Raw genomic sequence first — 21,009 nt, 5'->3', positions numbered from 1 at the left:
TCATATAAAAATTTCAATTTTTTAGGTTTGGGTGGATTTTTCAATTTTTTTTTTGGTGGTCACGAATTAAAGTCCTTTTCGCTCTAGGACGCTTAGTTTAGGAGATATGGGCAAAAGAAGTTTTTCATATAAAAATTTCAATTTTTTTAGGTTTTGGGTGGATTTTTCAATGTTTTGGGGGTGGTCACGAGGAGATATGGGCAAAAGAAGTTTTTCATATAAAAATTTCAATTTTTTTAGGTTTTGGGTGGATTTTTCAATTTTTTTGGGTGGTCACGAATTAAAGTCCTTTTCGCTCTAGGACGCTTAGTTTAGGAGATATGGGCAAAAGAAGTTTTTCATATAAAAATTTCATTTTTTTTAGGTTTTGGGTGGATTTTTCAATGTTTTGGGGGTGGTCACGAATTAAAGTCCTTTTCGCTCTAGGCCGCATATTTAAGGAGATATGGGCAAAAGAAGTTTTTCATATAAAAATTTAAATTTTTTTAGGTTTTGGGTGGATTTTTCAATTTTTTGGGGGTGGTCACGAATTAAAGTCCTTTTCGCTCTAGGACGCTTAGTTTAGGAGATATGGGCAAAAGAAGTTTTTCATATAAAAATTTCAATTTTTTTAGGTTTTGGGTGGATTTTTCAATTTTTTGGGGTGGTCACGAATTATCGTCCTTTTCGCTCTAGGACGCTTAGTTTAGGAGATATGGGCAAAAGAAGTTTTTCATATAAAAATTTCAATTTTTTTAGGTTTTGGGTGGATTTTTCAATTTTTTGGGGGTGGTCACGAATTAAAATCCTTTTCGCTCTAGGACGCTTAGTTTAGGAGATATGGGCAAAAGAAGTTTTTCATATAAAAATTTCAATTTTTTTAGGTTTTGGGTGGATTTTTCAATTTTTTGGGGTGGTCACGAATTAAAGTCCTTTTCGCTCTAGGACGCATATTTAAGGAGATATGGGCAAAAGAAGTTTTTCATATAAAAATTTCAATTTTTTTAGGTTTTGGGGGGATTTTTCAATTTTTTGGGGTAGTCACGATTTAAAGTCCTTTTCGCTCTAGGACGCATATTTAAGGAGATATGGGCAAAAGAAGTTTTTCATATAAAAATTTCAATTTTTTTAGGTTTTGGGTGGATTTTTCAATTTTTTGGGGGTGGTCACGAATTAAAGTCCTTTTCGCTCTAGGACGCTTAGTTTAGGAGATATGGGCAAAAGAAGTTTTTCATATAAAAATTTCAATTTTTTTAGGTTTTGGGTGGATTTTTCAATTTTTTTGGGTGGTCACGAATTAAAGTCCTTTTCGCTCTATGACGCTTAGTTTAGGAGATATGGGCAAAAGAAGTTTTTCATATAAAAATTTCAATTTTTTTAGGTTTTGGGTGGATTTTTCAATTTTTTTGGGGTGGTCGCGAATTAAAGTCCTTTTCGCTCTAGGACGCTTAGTTTAGGAGATATGGGCAAAGGAAGTTTTTCATATAAAAATTTCAATTTTTTTAGGTTTTGGGTGGATTTTTCAATTTTTTGGGGGTGGTCACGAATTAAAGTCCTTTTCGCTCTAGGACGCTTAGTTTAGGAGATATGGGCAAAAGAAGTTTTTCATATAAAAATTTAAATTTTTTTAGGTTTTGGGTGGATTTTTCAATTTTTTGGGGGTGGTCACGAATTAAAGTCCTTTTCGCTCTAGGACGCTTAGTTTAGGAGATATGGGCAAAAGAAGTTTTTCATATAAAAATTTCAATTTTTTTTAGGTTTTGGGTGGATTTTCCAATTTTTTGGGGTGGTCATGAATTATCGTCCTTTTCGCTCTAGGACGCTTAGTTTAGGAGATATGGGCAAAAGAAGTTTTTCATATAAAAATTTAAATTTTTTTAGGTTTTGGGTGGATTTTTCAATTTTTTGGGGGTGGTCACGAATTAAAGTCCTTTTCGCTCTAGGACGCTTAGTTTAGGAGATATGGGCAAAAGAAGTTTTTCATATAAAAATTTCAATTTTTTTAGGTTTTGGGTGGATTTTTCAATTTTTTTGGGTGGTCACGAATTAAAGTCCTTTTCGCTCTATGACGCTTAGTTTAGGAGATATGGGCAAAAGAAGTTTTTCATATAAAAATTTCAATTTTTTTAGGTTTTGGGTGGATTTTTCAATTTTTTTGGGGTGGTCGCGAATTAAAGTCCTTTTCGCTCTAGGACGCTTAGTTTAGGAGATATGGGCAAAAGAAGTTTTTCATATAAAAATTTCAATTTTTTTAGGTTTTGGGTGGATTTTTCAATTTTTCGGGGTGGTCACGAATTAAAGTCCTTTTCGCTCTAGGACGCTTAGTTTAGGAGATATGGGCAAAAGAAGTTTTTCATATAAAAATTTCAATTTTTTTAGGTTTTGGGTGGATTTTTAAAATTTTTGGGGTGGTCACGAATTAAAGTCCTTTTCGCTCTAGGACGCATATTTAAGGAGATATGGGCAAAATAAGTTTTTCATATAAAAATTTTAATTTTTTTAGGTTTTGGGTGGATTATTCAATTTTTTTTTGGGTGGTCACGAATTATCGTCCTTTTCGCTCTAGGACGCTTAGTTTAGGAGATATGGGCAAAAGAAGTTTTTCATATAAAAATTTCAATTTTTTTAGGTTTTGGGTGGATTTTTCAATTTTTTGGGGTGGTCACGAATTATCGTCCTTTTCGCTCTAGGACGCTTAGTTTAGGAGATATGGGCAAAAGAAGTTTTTCATATAAAAATTTCAATTTTTTTAGGTTTTGGGTGGATTTTTCAATTTTTTTGGGTGGTCACGAATTAAAGTCGTTTTCGCTCTAGGACGCATATTTAAGGAGATATGGGCAAAAGAAGTTTTTCATATAAAAATTTCAATTTTTTTAGGTTTTGGGTGGATTTTTCAATTTCTTGGGGTAGTCACGAATTAAAGTCCTTTTCGCTCTAGGACGCATATTTAAGGAGATATGGGCAAAAGAAGTTTTTCATATAAAAATTTAAATTTTTTTAGGTTTTGGGTGGATTTTTCAATTTTTTTGGGTGGTCACGAATTAAAGTCGTTTTCGCTCTAGGACGCATATTTAAGGAGATATGGGCAAAAGAAGTTTTTCATATAAAAATTTCAATTTTTTTAGGTTTTGGGTGGATTTTTCAATTTTTTTGGGTGGTCACGAATTAAAGTCCTTTTCGCTCTAGGACGCTTAGTTTAGGAGATATGGGCAAAATAAGTTTTTCATATAAAAATTTCATTTTTTTTAGGTTTTGGGTGGATTTTTCAATGTTTTGGGGGTGGTCACGAATTAAAGTCCTTTTCGCTCTAGGCCGCATATTTAAGGAGATATGGGCAAAAGAAGTTTTTCATATAAAAATTTAAATTTTTTTAGGTTTTGGGTGGATTTTTCAATTTTTTGGGGGTGGTCACGAATTAAAGTCCTTTTCGCTCTAGGACGCATATTTAAGGAGATATGGGCAAAAGAAGTTTTTCATATAAAAATTTCAATTTTTTTAGGTTTTGGGTGGATTTTTCAATTTTTTGGGGGTGGTCACGAATTAAAGTCCTTTTCGCTCTAGGACGCTTAGTTTAGGAGATATGGGCAAAAGAAGTTTTTCATATAAAAATTTCAATTTTTTTAGGTTTTGGGTGGATTTTTCAATTTTTTTGGGTGGTCACGAATTAAAGTCCTTTTCGCTCTATGACGCTTAGTTTAGGAGATATGGGCAAAAGAAGTTTTTCATATAAAAATTTCAATTTTTTTAGGTTTTGGGTGGATTTTTCAATTTTTTTGGGGTGGTCGCGAATTAAAGTCCTTTTCGCTCTAGGACGCTTAGTTTAGGAGATATGGGCAAAAGAAGTTTTTCATATAAAAATTTCAATTTTTTTAGGTTTTGGGTGGATTTTTCAATTTTTTGGGGGTGGTCACGAATTAAAGTCCTTTTCGCTCTAGGACGCTTAGTTTAGGAGATATGGGCAAAAGAAGTTTTTCATATAAAAATTTAAATTTTTTTAGGTTTTGGGTGGATTTTTCAATTTTTTGGGGGTGGTCACGAATTAAAGTCCTTTTCGCTCTAGGACGCATATTTAAGGAGATATGGGCAAAAGAAGTTTTTCATATAAAAATTTCAATTTTTTTAGGTTTTGGGTGGATTTTTCAATTTTTTGGGGGTGGTCACGAATTAAAGTCCTTTTCGCTCTAGGACGCATATTTAAGGAGATATGGGCAAAAGAAGTTTTTCATATAAAAATTTCAATTTTTTTAGGTTTTGGGTGGATTTTTCAATTTTTTGGGGGTGGTCACGAATTAAAGTCCTTTTCGCTCTAGGACGCTTAGTTTAGGAGATATGGGCAAAAGAAGTTTTTCATATAAAAATTTCAATTTTTTTAGGTTTTGGGTGGATTTTTCAATTTTTTTGGGTGGTCACGAATTAAAGTCCTTTTCGCTCTATGACGCTTAGTTTAGGAGATATGGGCAAAAGAAGTTTTTCATATAAAAATTTCAATTTTTTTAGGTTTTGGGTGGATTTTTCAATTTTTTTGGGGTGGTCGCGAATTAAAGTCCTTTTCGCTCTAGGACGCTTAGTTTAGGAGATATGGGCAAAAGAAGTTTTTCATATAAAAATTTCAATTTTTTTAGGTTTTGGGTGGATTTTTCAATTTTTTGGGGGTGGTCACGAATTAAAGTCCTTTTCGCTCTAGGACGCTTAGTTTAGGAGATATGGGCAAAAGAAGTTTTTCATATAAAAATTTAAATTTTTTTAGGTTTTGGGTGGATTTTTCAATTTTTTGGGGGTGGTCACGAATTAAAGTCCTTTTCGCTCTAGGACGCTTAGTTTAGGAGATATGGGCAAAAGAAGTTTTTCATATAAAAATTTCAATTTTTTTTAGGTTTTGGGTGGATTTTCCAATTTTTTGGGGTGGTCATGAATTATCGTCCTTTTCGCTCTAGGACGCTTAGTTTAGGAGATATGGGCAAAAGAAGTTTTTCATATAAAAATTTAAATTTTTTTAGGTTTTGGGTGGATTTTTCAATTTTTTGGGGGGTGGTCACGAATTAAAGTCCTTTTCGCTCTAGGACGCTTAGTTTAGGAGATATGGGCAAAAGAAGTTTTTCATATAAAAATTTAAATCTTTTTAGGTTTTGGGTGGATTTTTCAATTTTTTGGGGGTGGTCACGAATTAAAGTCCTTTTCGCTCTAGGACGCTTAGTTTAGGAGATATGGGCAAAAGAAGTTTTTCATATAAAAATTTCAATTTTTTTAGGTTTTGGGTGGATTTTTCAATTTTTTTGGGTGGTCACGAATTAAAGTCCTTTTCGCTCTATGACGCTTAGTTTAGGAGATATGGGCAAAAGAAGTTTTTCATATAAAAATTTCAATTTTTTTAGGTTTTGGGTGGATTTTTCAATTTTTTTGGGGTGGTCGCGAATTAAAGTCCTTTTCGCTCTAGGACGCTTAGTTTAGGAGATATGGGCAAAAGAAGTTTTTCATATAAAAATTTCAATTTTTTTAGGTTTTGGGTGGATTTTTCAATTTTTCGGGGTGGTCACGAATTAAAGTCCTTTTCGCTCTAGGACGCTTAGTTTAGGAGATATGGGCAAAAGAAGTTTTTCATATAAAAATTTCAATTTTTTTAGGTTTTGGGTGGATTTTTAAAATTTTTGGGGTGGTCACGAATTAAAGTCCTTTTCGCTCTAGGACGCATATTTAAGGAGATATGGGCAAAATAAGTTTTTCATATAAAAATTTTAATTTTTTTAGGTTTTGGGTGGATTATTCAATTTTTTTTTGGGTGGTCACGAATTATCGTCCTTTTCGCTCTAGGACGCTTAGTTTAGGAGATATGGGCAAAAGAAGTTTTTCATATAAAAATTTCAATTTTTTTAGGTTTTGGGTGGATTTTTCAATTTTTTGGGGTGGTCACGAATTATCGTCCTTTTCGCTCTAGGACGCTTAGTTTAGGAGATATGGGCAAAAGAAGTTTTTCATATAAAAATTTCAATTTTTTTAGGTTTTGGGTGGATTTTTCAATTTTTTTGGGTGGTCACGAATTAAAGTCGTTTTCGCTCTAGGACGCATATTTAAGGAGATATGGGCAAAAGAAGTTTTTCATATAAAAATTTCAATTTTTTTAGGTTTTGGGTGGATTTTTCAATTTCTTGGGGTAGTCACGAATTAAAGTCCTTTTCGCTCTAGGACGCATATTTAAGGAGATATGGGCAACAGAAGTTTTTCATATAAAAATTTAAATTTTTTTAGGTTTTGGGTGGATTTTTCAATTTTTTTGGGTGGTCACGAATTAAAGTCGTTTTCGCTCTAGGACGCATATTTAAGGAGATATGGGCAAAAGAAGTTTTTCATATAAAAATTTCAATTTTTTTAGGTTTTGGGTGGATTTTTCAATTTCTTGGGGTAGTCACGAATTAAAGTCCTTTTCGCTCTAGGACGCATATTTAAGGAGATATGGGCAAAAGAAGTTTTTCATATAAAAATTTAAATTTTTTTAGGTTTTGGGTGGATTTTTCAATTTTTTTGGGTGGTCACGAATTAAAGTCGTTTTCGCTCTAGGACGCATATTTAAGGAGATATGGGCAAAAGAAGTTTTTCATATAAAAATTTCAATTTTTTTAGGTTTTGGGTGGATTTTTCAATTTTTTTGGGTGGTCACGAATTAAAGTCCTTTTCGCTCTAGGACGCTTAGTTTAGGAGATATGGGCAAAATAAGTTTTTCATATAAAAATTTCATTTTTTTTAGGTTTTGGGTGGATTTTTCAATGTTTTGGGGGTGGTCACGAATTAAAGTCCTTTTCGCTCTAGGCCGCATATTTAAGGAGATATGGGCAAAAGAAGTTTTTCATATAAAAATTTAAATTTTTTTAGGTTTTGGGTGGATTTTTCAATTTTTTGGGGTAGTCACGAATTAAAGTCCTTTTCGCTCTAGGACGCATATTTAAGGAGATATGGGCAAAAGAAGTTTTTCATATAAAAATTTCAATTTTTTTAGGTTTTGGGTGGATTTTTCAATTTTTTGGGGGTGGTCACGAATTAAAGTCCTTTTCGCTCTAGGACGCTTAGTTTAGGAGATATGGGCAAAAGAAGTTTTTCATATAAAAATTTCAATTTTTTTAGGTTTTGGGTGGATTTTTCAATTTTTTTGGGTGGTCACGAATTAAAGTCCTTTTCGCTTAGTTTAGGAGATATGGGCAAAAGAAGTTTTTCATATAAAAATTTCAATTTTTTTAGGTTTTGGGTGGATTTTTCAATTTTTTTGGGGTGGTCGCGAATTAAAGTCCTTTTCGCTCTAGGACGCTTAGTTTAGGAGATATGGGCAAAAGAAGTTTTTCATATAAAAATTTCAATTTTTTTAGGTTTTGGGTGGATTTTTCAATTTTTTGGGGGTGGTCACGAATTAAAGTCCTTTTCGCTCTAGGACGCTTAGTTTAGGAGATATGGGCAAAAGAAGTTTTTCATATAAAAATTTAAATTTTTTTAGGTTTTGGGTGGATTTTTCAATTTTTTGGGGGTGGTCACGAATTAAAGTCCTTTTCGCTCTAGGACGCTTAGTTTAGGAGATATGGGCAAAAGAAGTTTTTCATATAAAAATTTCAATTTTTTTTAGGTTTTGGGTGGATTTTCCAATTTTTTGGGGTGGTCATGAATTATCGTCCTTTTCGCTCTAGGACGCTTAGTTTAGGAGATATGGGCAAAAGAAGTTTTTCATATAAAAATTTAAATTTTTTTAGGTTTTGGGTGGATTTTTCAATTTTTTGGGGGTGGTCACGAATTAAAGTCCTTTTCGCTCTAGGACGCTTAGTTTAGGAGATATGGGCAAAAGAAGTTTTTCATATAAAAATTTAAATTTTTTTAGGTTTTGGGTGGATTTTTCAATTTTTTGGGGGTGGTCACGAATTAAAGTCCTTTTCGCTCTAGGACGCTTAGTTTAGGAGATATGGGCAAAAGAAGTTTTTCATATAAAAATTTCAATTTTTTTAGGTTTTGGGTGGATTTTTCAATTTTTTTGGGTGGTCACGAATTAAAGTCCTTTTCGCTCTAGGACGCTTAGTTTAGGAGATATGGGCAAAAGAAGTTTTTCATATAAAAATTTCAATTTTTTTAGGTTTTGGGTGGATTTTTCAATTTTTCGGGGTGGTCACGAATTAAAGTCCTTTTCGCTCTAGGACGCTTAGTTTAGGAGATATGGGCAAAAGAAGTTTTTCATATAAAAATTTCAATTTTTTTAGGTTTTGGGTGGATTTTTAAAATTTTTGGGGTGGTCACGAATTAAAGTCCTTTTCGCTCTAGGACGCATATTTAAGGAGATATGGGCAAAATAAGTTTTTCATATAAAAATTTTAATTTTTTTAGGTTTTGGGTGGATTATTCAATTTTTTTGGGTGGTCACGAATTATCGTCCTTTTCGCTCTAGGACGCTTAGTTTAGGAGATATGGGCAAAAGAAGTTTTTCATATAAAAATTTCAATTTTTTTAGGTTTTGGGTGGATTTTTCAATTTTTTGGGGTGGTCACGAATTATCGTCCTTTTCGCTCTAGGACGCTTAGTTTAGGAGATATGGGCAAAAGAAGTTTTTCATATAAAAATTTCAATTTTTTTAGGTTTTGGGTGGATTTTTCAATTTTTTTGGGTGGTCACGAATTAAAGTCGTTTTCGCTCTAGGACGCATATTTAAGGAGATATGGGCAAAAGAAGTTTTTCATATAAAAATTTCAATTTTTTTAGGTTTTGGGTGGATTTTTCAATTTCTTGGGGTAGTCACGAATTAAAGTCCTTTTCGCTCTAGGACGCATATTTAAGGAGATATGGGCAAAAGAAGTTTTTCATATAAAAATTTAAATTTTTTTAGGTTTTGGGTGGATTTTTCAATTTTTTTGGGTGGTCACGAATTAAAGTCGTTTTCGCTCTAGGACGCTTAGTTTAGGAGATATGGGCAAAAGAAGTTTTTCATATAAAAATTTCAATTTTTTTAGGTTTTGGGTGGATTTTTCAATTTTTTGGGGTAGTCACGAATTAAAGTCCTTTTCGCTCTAGGACGCATATTTAAGAAGATATGGGCAAAAGAAGTTTTTCATATAAAAATTTAAATTTTTTTAGGTTTTGGGTGGATTTTTCAATTTTTTTGGGTGGTCACGAATTAAAGTCCTTTTCGCTCTAGGACGCTTAGTTTAGGAGATATGGGCAAAAGAAGTTTTTCATATAAAAATTTCAATTTTTTTAGGTTTTGGGTGGATTTTTCAATTTTTTGGGGGTGGTCACGAATTAAAGTCCTTTTCGCTCTAGGACGCTTAGTTTAGGAAATATGGACAAAAGAAGTTTTTCATATAAAAATTTCAATTTTTTTAGGTTTTGGGTGGATTTTTCAATTTTTTGGGGTGGTCACGAATTATCGTCCTTTTCGCTCTAGGACGCTTAGTTTAGGAGATATGGGCAAAAGAAGTTTTTCATATAAAAATTTCAATTTTTTTAGGTTTTGGGTGGATTTTTCAATTTTTTGGGGGTGGTCACGAATTAAAGTCCTTTTCGCTCTAGGACGCTTAGTTTAGGAGATATGGGCAAAAGAAGTTTTTCATATAAAAATTTCAATTTTTTTAGGTTTTGGGTGGATTTTTCAATTTTTCGGGGTGGTCACGAATTAAAGTCCTTTTCGCTCTAGGACGCTTAGTTTAGGAGATATGGGCAAAAGAAGTTTTTCATATAAAAATTTCAATTTTTTTAGGTTTTGGGTGGATTTTTAAAATTTTTGGGGTGGTCACGAATTAAAGTCCTTTTCGCTCTAGGACGCATATTTAAGGAGATATGGGCAAAATAAGTTTTTCATATAAAAATTTTAATTTTTTTAGGTTTTGGGTGGATTATTCAATTTTTTTGGGTGGTCACGAATTATCGTCCTTTTCGCTCTAGGACGCTTAGTTTAGGAGATATGGGCAAAAGAAGTTTTTCATATAAAAATTTCAATTTTTTTAGGTTTTGGGTGGATTTTTCAATTTTTTGGGGTAGTCACGAATTAAAGTCCTTTTCGCTCTAGGACGCATATTTAAGGAGATATGGGCAAAAGAAGTTTTTCATATAAAAATTTCAATTTTTTTAGGTTTTGGGTGGATTTTTCAATTTTTGGGGGTGGTCACGAATTAAAGTCTTTTTCGCTCTAGGACGCTTAGTTTAGGAGATATGGGCAAAAGAAGTTTTTCATATAAAAATTTCAATTTTTTTAGGTTTTGGGTGGATTTTTCAATTTTTTGGGGGTGGTCACGAATTAAAGTCTTTTTCGCTCTAGGACGCTTAGTTTAGGAGATATGGGCAAAAGAAGTTTTTCATATAAAAATTTAAATTTTTTTAGGTTTTGGGTGGATTTTTCAATTTTTTGGGGTGGTCACGAATTATCGTCCTTTTCGCTCTAGGACGCTTAGTTTAGGAGATATGGGCAAAAGAAGTTTTTCATATAAAAATTTCAACTTTTTTAGGTTTTGGGTGGATTTTTCAATTTTTTGGGGGTGGTCACGAATTAAAGTCCTTTTCGCTCTAGGACGCTTAGTTTAGGAGATATGGGCAAAAGAAGTTTTTCATATAAAAATTTCAATTTTTTTAGGTTTTGGGTGGATTTTTCAATTTTTCGGGGTGGTCACGAATTAAAGTCCTTTTCGCTCTAGGACGCTTAGTTTAGGAGATATGGGCAAAAGAAGTTTTTCATATAAAAATTTCAATTTTTTTAGGTTTTGGGTGGATTTTTAAAATTTTTGGGGTGGTCACGAATTAAAGTCCTTTTCGCTCTAGGACGCATATTTAAGGAGATATGGGCAAAAGAAGTTTTTCATATAAAAATTTCAATTTTTTTAGGTTTTGGGTGGATTTTTCAATTTTTTGGGGTAGTCACGAATTAAAGTCCTTTTCGCTCTAGGACGCATATTTAAGGAGATATGGGCAAAAGAAGTTTTTCATATAAAAATTTCAATTTTTTTAGGTTTTGGGTGGATTTTTCAATTTTTTGGGGGTGGTCACGAATTAAAGTCCTTTTCGCTCTAGGACGCTTAGTTTAGGAGATATGGGCAAAAGAAGTTTTTCATATAAAAATTTCAATTTTTTTAGGTTTTGGGTGGATTTTTCAATTTTTTGGGGGTGGTCACGAATTAAAGTCTTTTTCGCTCTAGGACGCTTAGTTTAGGAGATATGGGCAAAAGAAGTTTTTCATATAAAAATTTAAATTTTTTTAGGTTTTGGGTGGATTTTTCAATTTTTTGGGGTGGTCACGAATTATCGTCCTTTTCGCTCTAGGACGCTTAGTTTAGGAGATATGGGCAAAAGAAGTTTTTCATATAAAAATTTCAATTTTTTTAGGTTTTGGGTGGATTTTTCAATTTTTTTGGGGTGGTCGCGAATTAAAGTCCTTTTCGCTCTAGGACGCTTAGTTTAGGAGATATGGGCAAAAGAAGTTTTTCATATAAAAATTTCAATTTTTTTAGGTTTTGGGTGGATTTTTCAATCTTTTGGGGGTGGTCACGAATTAAAGTCCTTTTCGCTCTAGGACGCTTAGTTTAGGAGATATGGGCAAAAGAAGTTTTTCATATAAAAATTTAAATTTTTTTAGGTTTTGGGTGGATTTTTCAATTTTTTGGGGGTGGTCACGAATTAAAGTCCTTTTCGCTCTAGGACGCTTAGTTTAGGAGATATGGGCAAAAGAAGTTTTTCATATAAAAATTTCAATTTTTTTTAGGTTTTGGGTGGATTTTCCAATTTTTTGGGGTGGTCACGAATTATCGTCCTTTTCGCTCTAGGACGCTTAGTTTAGGAGATATGGGCAAAAGAAGTTTTTCATATAAAAATTTAAATTTTTTTAGGTTTTGGGTGGATTTTTCAATTTTTTGGGGGGTGGTCACGAATTAAAGTCCTTTTCGCTCTAGGACGCTTAGTTTAGGAGATATGGGCAAAAGAAGTTTTTCATATAAAAATTTCAATTTTTTTAGGTTTTGGGTGGATTTTTCAATTTTTTTGGGGTGGTCGCGAATTAAAGTCCTTTTCGCTCTAGGACGCTTAGTTTAGGAGATATGGGCAAAAGAAGTTTTTCATATAAAAATTTCAATTTTTTTAGGTTTTGGGTGGATTTTTCAATTTTTTTGGGTGGTCACGAATTAAAGTCCTTTTCGCTCTATGACGCTTAGTTTAGGAGATATGGGCAAAAGAAGTTTTTCATATAAAAATTTCAATTTTTTTAGGTTTTGGGTGGATTTTTCAATTTTTTTGGGGTGGTCGCGAATTAAAGTCCTTTTCGCTCTAGGACGCTTAGTTTAGGAGATATGGGCAAAAGAAGTTTTTCATATAAAAATTTCAATTTTTTTTAGGTTTTGGGTGGATTTTTCAATTTTTTGGGGTGGTCACGAATTATCGTCCTTTTCGCTCTAGGACGCTTAGTTTAGGAGATATGGGCAAAAGAAGTTTTTCATATAAAAATTTCAATTTTTTTAGGTTTTGGGTGGATTTTTCAATTTTTTTGGGGTGGTCGCGAATTAAAGTCCTTTTCGCTCTAGGACGCTTAGTTTAGGAGATATGGGCAAAAGAAGTTTTTCATATAAAAATTTAAATTTTTTTAGGTTTTGGGTGGATTTTTCAATTTTTTGGGGGTGGTCACGAATTAAAGTCCTTTTCGCTCTAGGACGCTTAGTTTAGGAGATATGGGCAAAAGAAGTTTTTCATATAAAAATTTAAATTTTTTTTAGGTTTTGGGTGGATTTTCCAATTTTTTGGGGTGGTCACGAATTATCGTCCTTTTCGCTCTAGGACGCTTAGTTTAGGAGATATGGGCAAAAGAAGTTTTTCATATAAAAATTTCAATTTTTTTAGGTTTTGGGTGGATTTTTCAATTTTTTGGGGGGTGGTCACGAATTAAAGTCCTTTTCGCTCTAGGACGCTTAGTTTAGGAGATATGGGCAAAAGAAGTTTTTCATATAAAAATTTCAATTTTTTTAGGTTTTGGGTGGATTTTTCAATTTTTTTGGGGTGGTCGCGAATTAAAGTCCTTTTCGCTCTAGGACGCTTAGTTTAGGAGATATGGGCAAAAGAAGTTTTTCATATAAAAATTTCAATTTTTTTAGGTTTTGGGTGGATTTTTCAATTTTTTTGGGTGGTCACGAATTAAAGTCCTTTTCGCTCTATGACGCTTAGTTTAGGAGATATGGGCAAAAGAAGTTTTTCATATAAAAATTTCAATTTTTTTAGGTTTTGGGTGGATTTTTCAATTTTTTTGGGGTGGTCGCGAATTAAAGTCCTTTTCGCTCTAGGACGCTTAGTTTAGGAGATATGGGCAAAAGAAGTTTTTCATATAAAAATTTCAATTTTTTTTAGGTTTTGGGTGGATTTTTCAATTTTTTGGGGTGGTCACGAATTATCGTCCTTTTCGCTCTAGGACGCTTAGTTTAGGAGATATGGGCAAAAGAAGTTTTTCATATAAAAATTTCAATTTTTTTAGGTTTTGGGTGGATTTTTCAATTTTTTTGGGGTGGTCGCGAATTAAAGTCCTTTTCGCTCTAGGACGCTTAGTTTAGGAGATATGGGCAAAAGAAGTTTTTCATATAAAAATTTCAATTTTTTTAGGTTTTGGGTGGATTTTTAAAATTTTTGGGGTGGTCACGAATTAAAGTCCTTTTCGCTCTAGGACGCATATTTAAGGAGATATGGGCAAAATAAGTTTTTCATATAAAAATTTTAATTTTTTTAGGTTTTGGGTGGATTATTCAATTTTTTTGGGTGGTCACGAATTATCGTCCTTTTCGCTCTAGGACGCTTAGTTTAGGAGATATGGGCAAAAGAAGTTTTTCATATAAAAATTTCAATTTTTTTAGGTTTTGGGTGGATTTTTCAATTTTTTGGGGTGGTCACGAATTATCGTCCTTTTCGCTCTAGGACGCTTAGTTTAGGAGATATGGGCAAAAGAAGTTTTTCATATAAAAATTTAAATTTTTTTAGGTTTTGGGTGGATTTTTCAATTTTTTGGGGTGGTCACGAATTATCGTCCTTTTCGCTCTAGGACGCTTAGTTTAGGAGATATGGGCAAAAGAAGTTTTTCATATAAAAATTTAAATTTTTTTAGGTTTTGGGTGGATTTTTCAATTTTTTGGGGGTGGTCACGAATTAAAGTCCTTTTCGCTCTAGGACGCTTAGTTTAGGAGATATGGGCAAAAGAAGTTTTTCATATAAAAATTTCAATTTTTTTAGGTTTTGGGTGGATTTTTCAATTTTTTGGGGGTGGTCACGAATTAAAGTCTTTTTCGCTCTAGGACGCTTAGTTTAGGAGATATGGGCAAAAGAAGTTTTTCATATAAAAATTTCAATTTTTTTAGGTTTTGGGTGGATTTTTCAATTTTTTGGGGGTGGTCACGAATTAAAGTCCTTTTCGCTCTAGGACGCTTAGTTTAGGAGATATGGGCAAAAGAAGTTTTTCATATAAAAATTTCAATTTTTTTTAGGTTTTGGGTGGATTTTCCAATTTTTTGGGGTGGTCACGAATTATCGTCCTTTTCGCTCTAGGACGCTTAGTTTAGGAGATATGGGCAAAAGAAGTTTTTCATATAAAAATTTAAATTTTTTTAGGTTTAGGGTGGATTTTTCAATTTTTTGGGGGTGGTCACGAATTAAAGTCCTTTTCGCTCTAGGACGCTTAGTTTAGGAGATATGGGCAAAAGAAGTTTTTCATATAAAAATTTAAATTTTTTTAGGTTTTGGGTGGATTTTTCAATTTTTTGGGGGTGGTCACGAATTAAAGTCCTTTTCGCTCTAGGACGCTTAGTTTAGGAGATATGGGCAAAAGAAGTTTTTCATATAAAAATTTCAATTTTTTTTAGGTTTTGGGTGGATTTTCCAATTTTTTGGGGTGGTCACGAATTATCGTCCTTTTCGCTCTAGGACGCTTAGTTTAGGAGATATGGGCAAAAGAAGTTTTTCATATAAAAATTTAAATTTTTTTAGGTTTTGGGTGGATTTTTCAATTTTTTGGGGGTGGTCACGAATTAAAGTCCTTTTCGCTCTAGGACGCTTAGTTTAGGAGATATGGGCAAAAGAAGTTTTTCATATAAAAATTTCAATTTTTTTAGGTTTTGGGTGGATTTTTTAATTTTTTTGGGTGGTCACGAATTAAAGTCCTTTTCGCTCTATGACGCTTAGTTTAGGAGATATGGGCAAAAGAAGTTTTTCATATAAAAATTTCAATTTTTTTAGGTTTTGGGTGGATTTTTCAATTTTTTTGGGGTGGTCGCGAATTAAAGTCCTTTTCGCTCTAGGACGCTTAGTTTAGGAGATATGGGCAAAAGAAGTTTTTCATATAAAAATTTCAATTTTTTTAGGTTTTGGGTGGATTTTTCAATTTTTCGGGGTGGTCACGAATTAAAGTCCTTTTCGCTCTAGGACGCTTAGTTTAGGAGATATGGGCAAAAGAAGTTTTTCATATAAAAATTTCAATTTTTTTAGGTTTTGGGTGGATTTTTAAAATTTTTGGGGTGGTCACGAATTAAAGTCCTTTTCGCTCTAGGACGCATATTTAAGGAGATATGGGCAAAATAAGTTTTTCATATAAAAATTTTAATTTTTTTAGGTTTTGGGTGGATTATTCAATTTTTTTGGGTGGTCACGAACTATCGTCCTTTTCGCTCTAGGACGCTTAGTTTAGGAGATATGGGCAAAAGAAGTTTTTCATATAAAAATTTCAATTTTTTTAGGTTTTGGGTGGATTTTTCAATTTTTTGGGGGTGGTCACGAATTATCGTCCTTTTCGCTCTAGGACGCTTAGTTTAGGAGATATGGGCAAAAGAAGTTTTTCATATAAAAATTTCAATTTTTTTAGGTTTTGGGTGGATTTTTCAATTTTTTGGGGTGGTCACGAATTAAAGTCCTTTTCGCTCTAGGACGCATATTTAAGGAGATATGGGCAAAAGAAGTTTTTCATATAAAAATTTCAATTTTTTTAGGTTTTGGGTGGATTTTTCAATTTTTTGGGGTAGTCACGAATTAAAGTCCTTTTCGCTCTAGGACGCTTAGTTTAGGAGATATGGGCAAAAGAAGTTTTTCATATAAAAATTTCAATTTTTTTAGGTTTTGGGTGGATTTTTCAATTTTTTGGGGGTGGTCACGAATTAAAGTCTTTTTCGCTCTAGGACGCTTAGTTTAGGAGATATGGGCAAAAGAAGTTTTTCATATAAAAATTTCAATTTTTTTAGGTTTTGGGTGGATTTTTCAATTTTTTGGGGTGGTCACGAATTATCGTCCTTTTCGCTCTAGGACGCTTAGTTTAGGAGATATGGGCAAAAGAAGTTTTTCATATAAAAATTTCAATTTTTTTAGGTTTTGGGTGGATTTTTCAATTTTTTTGGGGTGGTCGCGAATTAAAGTCCTTTTCGCTCTAGGACGCTTAGTTTAGGAGATATGGGCAAAAGAAGTTTTTCATATAAAAATTTCAATTTTTTTAGGTTTTGGGTGGATTTTTCAATTTTTTGGGGGTGGTCACGAATTAAAGTCCTTTTCGCTCTAGGACGCTTAGTTTAGGAGATATGGGCAAAAGAAGTTTTTCATATAAAAATTTAAATTTTTTTAGGTTTTGGGTGGATTTTTCAATTTTTTTGGGGTGGTCGCGAATTAAAGTCCTTTTCGCTCTAGGACGCTTAGTTTAGGAGATATGGGCAAAAGAAGTTTTTCATATAAAAATTTCAATTTTTTTAGGTTTTGGGTGGATTTTTCAATTTTTTGGGGGTGGTCACGAATTAAAGTCCTTTTCGCTCTAGGACGCTTAGTTTAGGAGATATGGGCAAAAGAAGTTTTTCATATAAAAATTTAAATTTTTTTAGGTTTTGGGTGGATTTTTAAATTTTTTTGGGTGGTCACGAATTAAAGTCGTTTTCGCTCTAGGACGCATATTTAAGGAGATATGGGCAAAAGAAGTTTTTCATATAAAAATTTCAATTTTTTTAGGTTTTGGGTGGATTTTTCAATTTTTTGGGGTAGTCACGAATTAAAGTCCTTTTCGCTCTAGGACGCATATTTAAGGAGATATGGGCAAAAGAAGTTTTTCATATAAAAATTTAAATTTTTTTAGGTTTTGGGTGGATTTTTCAATTTTTTTGGGTGGTCACGAATTAAAGTCCTTTTCGCTCTAGGACGCTTAGTTTAGGAGATATGGGCAAAATAAGTTTTTCATATAAAAATTTCAATTTTTTTAGGTTTTGGGTGGATTTATCAATTTTTTGGGGGTGGTCACGAATTAAAGTCCTTTTCGCTCTAGGACGCTTAGTTTAGGAGATATGGGCAAAAGAAGTTTTTCATATAAAAATTTCAATTTTTTTAGGTTTTGGGTGGATTTTTCAATTTTTTGGGGTGGTCACGAATTATCGTCCTTTTCGCTCTAGGACGCTTAGTTTAGGAGATATGGGCAAAAGAAGTTTTTCATATAAAAATTTCAATTTTTTTAGGTTTTGGGTGGATTTTTCAATTTTTTGGGGGTGGTCACGAATTAAAGTCCTTTTCGCTCTAGGACGCTTAGTTTAGGAGATATGGGCAAAAGAAGTTTTTCATATAAAAATTTCAATTTTTTTAGGTTTGGGTGGATTTTTCAATTTTTTTTGGGTGGTCACGAATTAAAGTCCTTTTCGCTCTAGGACGCATATTTAAGGAGATATGGGCAAAAGAAGTTTTTCATATAAAAATTTCAATTTTTTAGGTTTGGGTGGATTTTTAAATTTTTTTTGGGTGGTCACGAATTAAAGTCCTTTTCGCTCTAGGACGCTTAGTTTAGGAGATATGGGCAAAAGAAGTTTTTCATATAAAAATTTCAATTTTTTTAGGTTTTGGGTGGATTTTTCAATGTTTTGGGGGTGGTCACGAGGAGATATGGGCAAAAGAAGTTTTTCATATAAAAATTTCAATTTTTTTAGGTTTTGGGTGGTCACGAATTAAAGTCCTTTTCGCTCTAGGACGCTTAGTTTAGGAGATATGGGCAAAAGAAGTTTTTCATATAAAAATTTCATTTTTTTTAGGTTTTGGGTGGATTTTTCAATGTTTTGGGGGTGGTCACGAATTAAAGTCCTTTTCGCTCTAGGCCGCATATTTAAGGAGATATGGGCAAAAGAAGTTTTTCATATAAAAAATTAAATTTTTTTAGGTTTTGGGTGGATTTTTCAATTTTTTGGGGGTGGTCACGAATTAAAGTCCTTTTCGCTCTAGGACGCTTAGTTTAGGAGATATGGGCAAAAGAAGTTTTTCATATAAAAATTTCAATTTTTTTAGGTTTGGGTGGATTTTTCAATTTTTTTTGGGTGGTCACGAATTAAAGTCCTTTTCGCTCTAGGACGCATATTTAAGGAGATATGGGCAAAAGAAGTTTTTCATATAAAAATTTCAATTTTTTAGGTTTGGGTGGATTTTTAAATTTTTTTTGGGTGGTCACGAATTAAAGTCCTTTTCGCTCTAGGACGCTTAGTTTAGGAGATATGGGCAAAAGAAGTTTTTCATATAAAAATTTCAATTTTTTTAGGTTTTGGGTGGATTTTTCAATGTTTTGGGGGTGGTCACGAGGAGATATGGGCAAAAGAAGTTTTTCATATAAAAATTTCAATTTTTTTAGGTTTTGGGTGGTCACGAATTAAAGTCCTTTTCGCTCTAGGACGCTTAGTTTAGGAGATATGGGCAAAAGAAGTTTTTCATATAAAAATTTCATTTTTTTTAGGTTTTGGGTGGATTTTTCAATGTTTTGGGGGTGGTCACGAATTAAAGTCCTTTTCGCTCTAGGCCGCATATTTAAGGAGATATGGGCAAAAGAAGTTTTTCATATAAAAAATTAAATTTTTTTAGGTTTTGGGTGGATTTTTCAATTTTTTGGGGGTGGTCACGAATTAAAGTCCTTTTCGCTCTAGGACGCTTAGTTTAGGAGATATGGGCAAAAGAAGTTTTTCATATAAAAATTTCAATTTTTTTAGGTTTTGGGTGGATTTTTCAATTTTTTGGGGTGGTCACGAATTATCGTCCTTTTCGCTCTAGGACGCTTAGTTTAGGAGATATGGGCAAAAGAAGTTTTTCATATAAAAATTTCAATTTTTTTAGGTTTTGGGTGGATTTTTCAATTTTTTGGGGGTGGTCACGAATTAAAATCCTTTTCGCTCTAGGACGCTTAGTTTAGGAGATATGGGCAAAAGAAGTTTTTCATATAAAAATTTCAATTTTTTTAGGTTTTGGGTGGATTTTTCAATTTTTTGGGGTGGTCACGAATTAAAGTCCTTTTCGCTCTAGGACGCATATTTAAGGAGATATGGGCAAAAGAAGTTTTTCATATAAAAATTTCAATTTTTTTAGGTTTTGGGTGGATTTTTCAATTTTTTGGGGTAGTCACGAATTAAAGTCCTTTTCGCTCTAGGACGCATATTTAAGGAGATATGGGCAAAAGAAGTTTTTCATATAAAAATTTCAATTTTTTTAGGTTTTGGGTGGATTTTTCAATTTTTTGGGGGTGGTCACGAATTAAAGTCCTTTTCGCTCTAGGACGCTTAGTTTAGGAGATATGGGCAAAAGAAGTTTTTCATATAAAAATTTCAATTTTTTTAGGTTTTGGGTGGATTTTTCAATTTTTTTGGGTGGTCACGAATTAAAGTCCTTTTCGCTCTATGACGCTTAGTTTAGGAGATATGGGCAAAAGAAGTTTTTCATATAAAAATTTCAATTTTTTTAGGTTTTGGGTGGATTTTTCAATTTTTTTGGGGTGGTCGCGAATTAAAGTCCTTTTCGCTCTAGGACGCTTAGTTTAGGAGATATGGGCAAAAGAAGTTTTTCATATAAAAATTTCAATTTTTTTAGGTTTTGGGTGGATTTTTCAATTTTTTGGGGGTGGTCACGAATTAAAGTCCTTTTCGCTCTAGGACGCTTAGTTTAGGAGATATGGGCAAAAGAAGTTTTTCATATAAAAATTTAAATTTTTTTAGGTTTTGGGTGGATTTTTCAATTTTTTGGGGGTGGTCACGAATTAAAGTCCTTTTCGCTCTAGGACGCTTAGTTTAGGAGATATGGGCAAAAGAAGTTTTTCATATAAAAATTTCAATTTTTTTTAGGTTTTGGGTGGATTTTCCAATTTTTTGGGGTGGTCATGAATTATCGTCCTTTTCGCTCTAGGACGCTTAGTTTAGGAGATATGGGCAAAAGAAGTTTTTCATATAAAAATTTAAATTTTTTTAGGTTTTGGGTGGATTTTTCAATTTTTTTTGGGTGGTCACGAATTAAAGTCCTTTTCGCTCTAGGACGCATATTTAAGGAGATATGGGCAAAAGAAGTTTTTCATATAAAAATTTCAATTTTTTAGGTTTGGGTGGATTTTTAAATTTTTTTTGGGTGGTCACGAATTAAAGTCCTTTTCGCTCTAGGACGCTTAGTTTAGGAGATATGGGCAAAAGAAGTTTTTCATATAAAAATTTCAATTTTTTTAGGTTTTGGGTGGATTTTTCAATGTTTTGGGGGTGGTCACGAGGAGATATGGGCAAAAGAAGTTTTTCATATAAAAATTTCAATTTTTTTAGGTTTTGGGTGGTCACGAATTAAAGTCCTTTTCGCTCTAGGACGCTTAGTTTAGGAGATATGGGCAAAAGAAGTTTTTCATATAAAAATTTCATTTTTTTTAGGTTTTGGGTGGATTTTTCAATGTTTTGGGGGTGGTCACGAATTAAAGTCCTTTTCGCTCTAGGCCGCATATTTAAGGAGATATGGGCAAAAGAAGTTTTTCATATAAAAAATTAAATTTTTTTAGGTTTTGGGTGGATTTTTCAATTTTTTGGGGGTGGTCACGAATTAAAGTCCTTTTCGCTCTAGGACGCTTAGTTTAGGAGATATGGGCAAAAGAAGTTTTTCATATAAAAATTTCAATTTTTTTAGGTTTTGGGTGGATTTTTCAATTTTTTGGGGTGGTCACGAATTATCGTCCTTTTCGCTCTAGGACGCTTAGTTTAGGAGATATGGGCAAAAGAAGTTTTTCATATAAAAATTTCAATTTTTTTAGGTTTTGGGTGGATTTTTCAATTTTTT

The sequence above is a fragment of the Haematobia irritans genome, chromosome 1, assembly GCF_050003625.1.
Source record: "Haematobia irritans isolate KBUSLIRL chromosome 1, ASM5000362v1, whole genome shotgun sequence".
In the NCBI taxonomy this organism is placed as follows: Eukaryota; Metazoa; Arthropoda; class Insecta; order Diptera; family Muscidae; genus Haematobia; species Haematobia irritans.
This window is presented reverse-complemented; position numbering follows the sequence as displayed.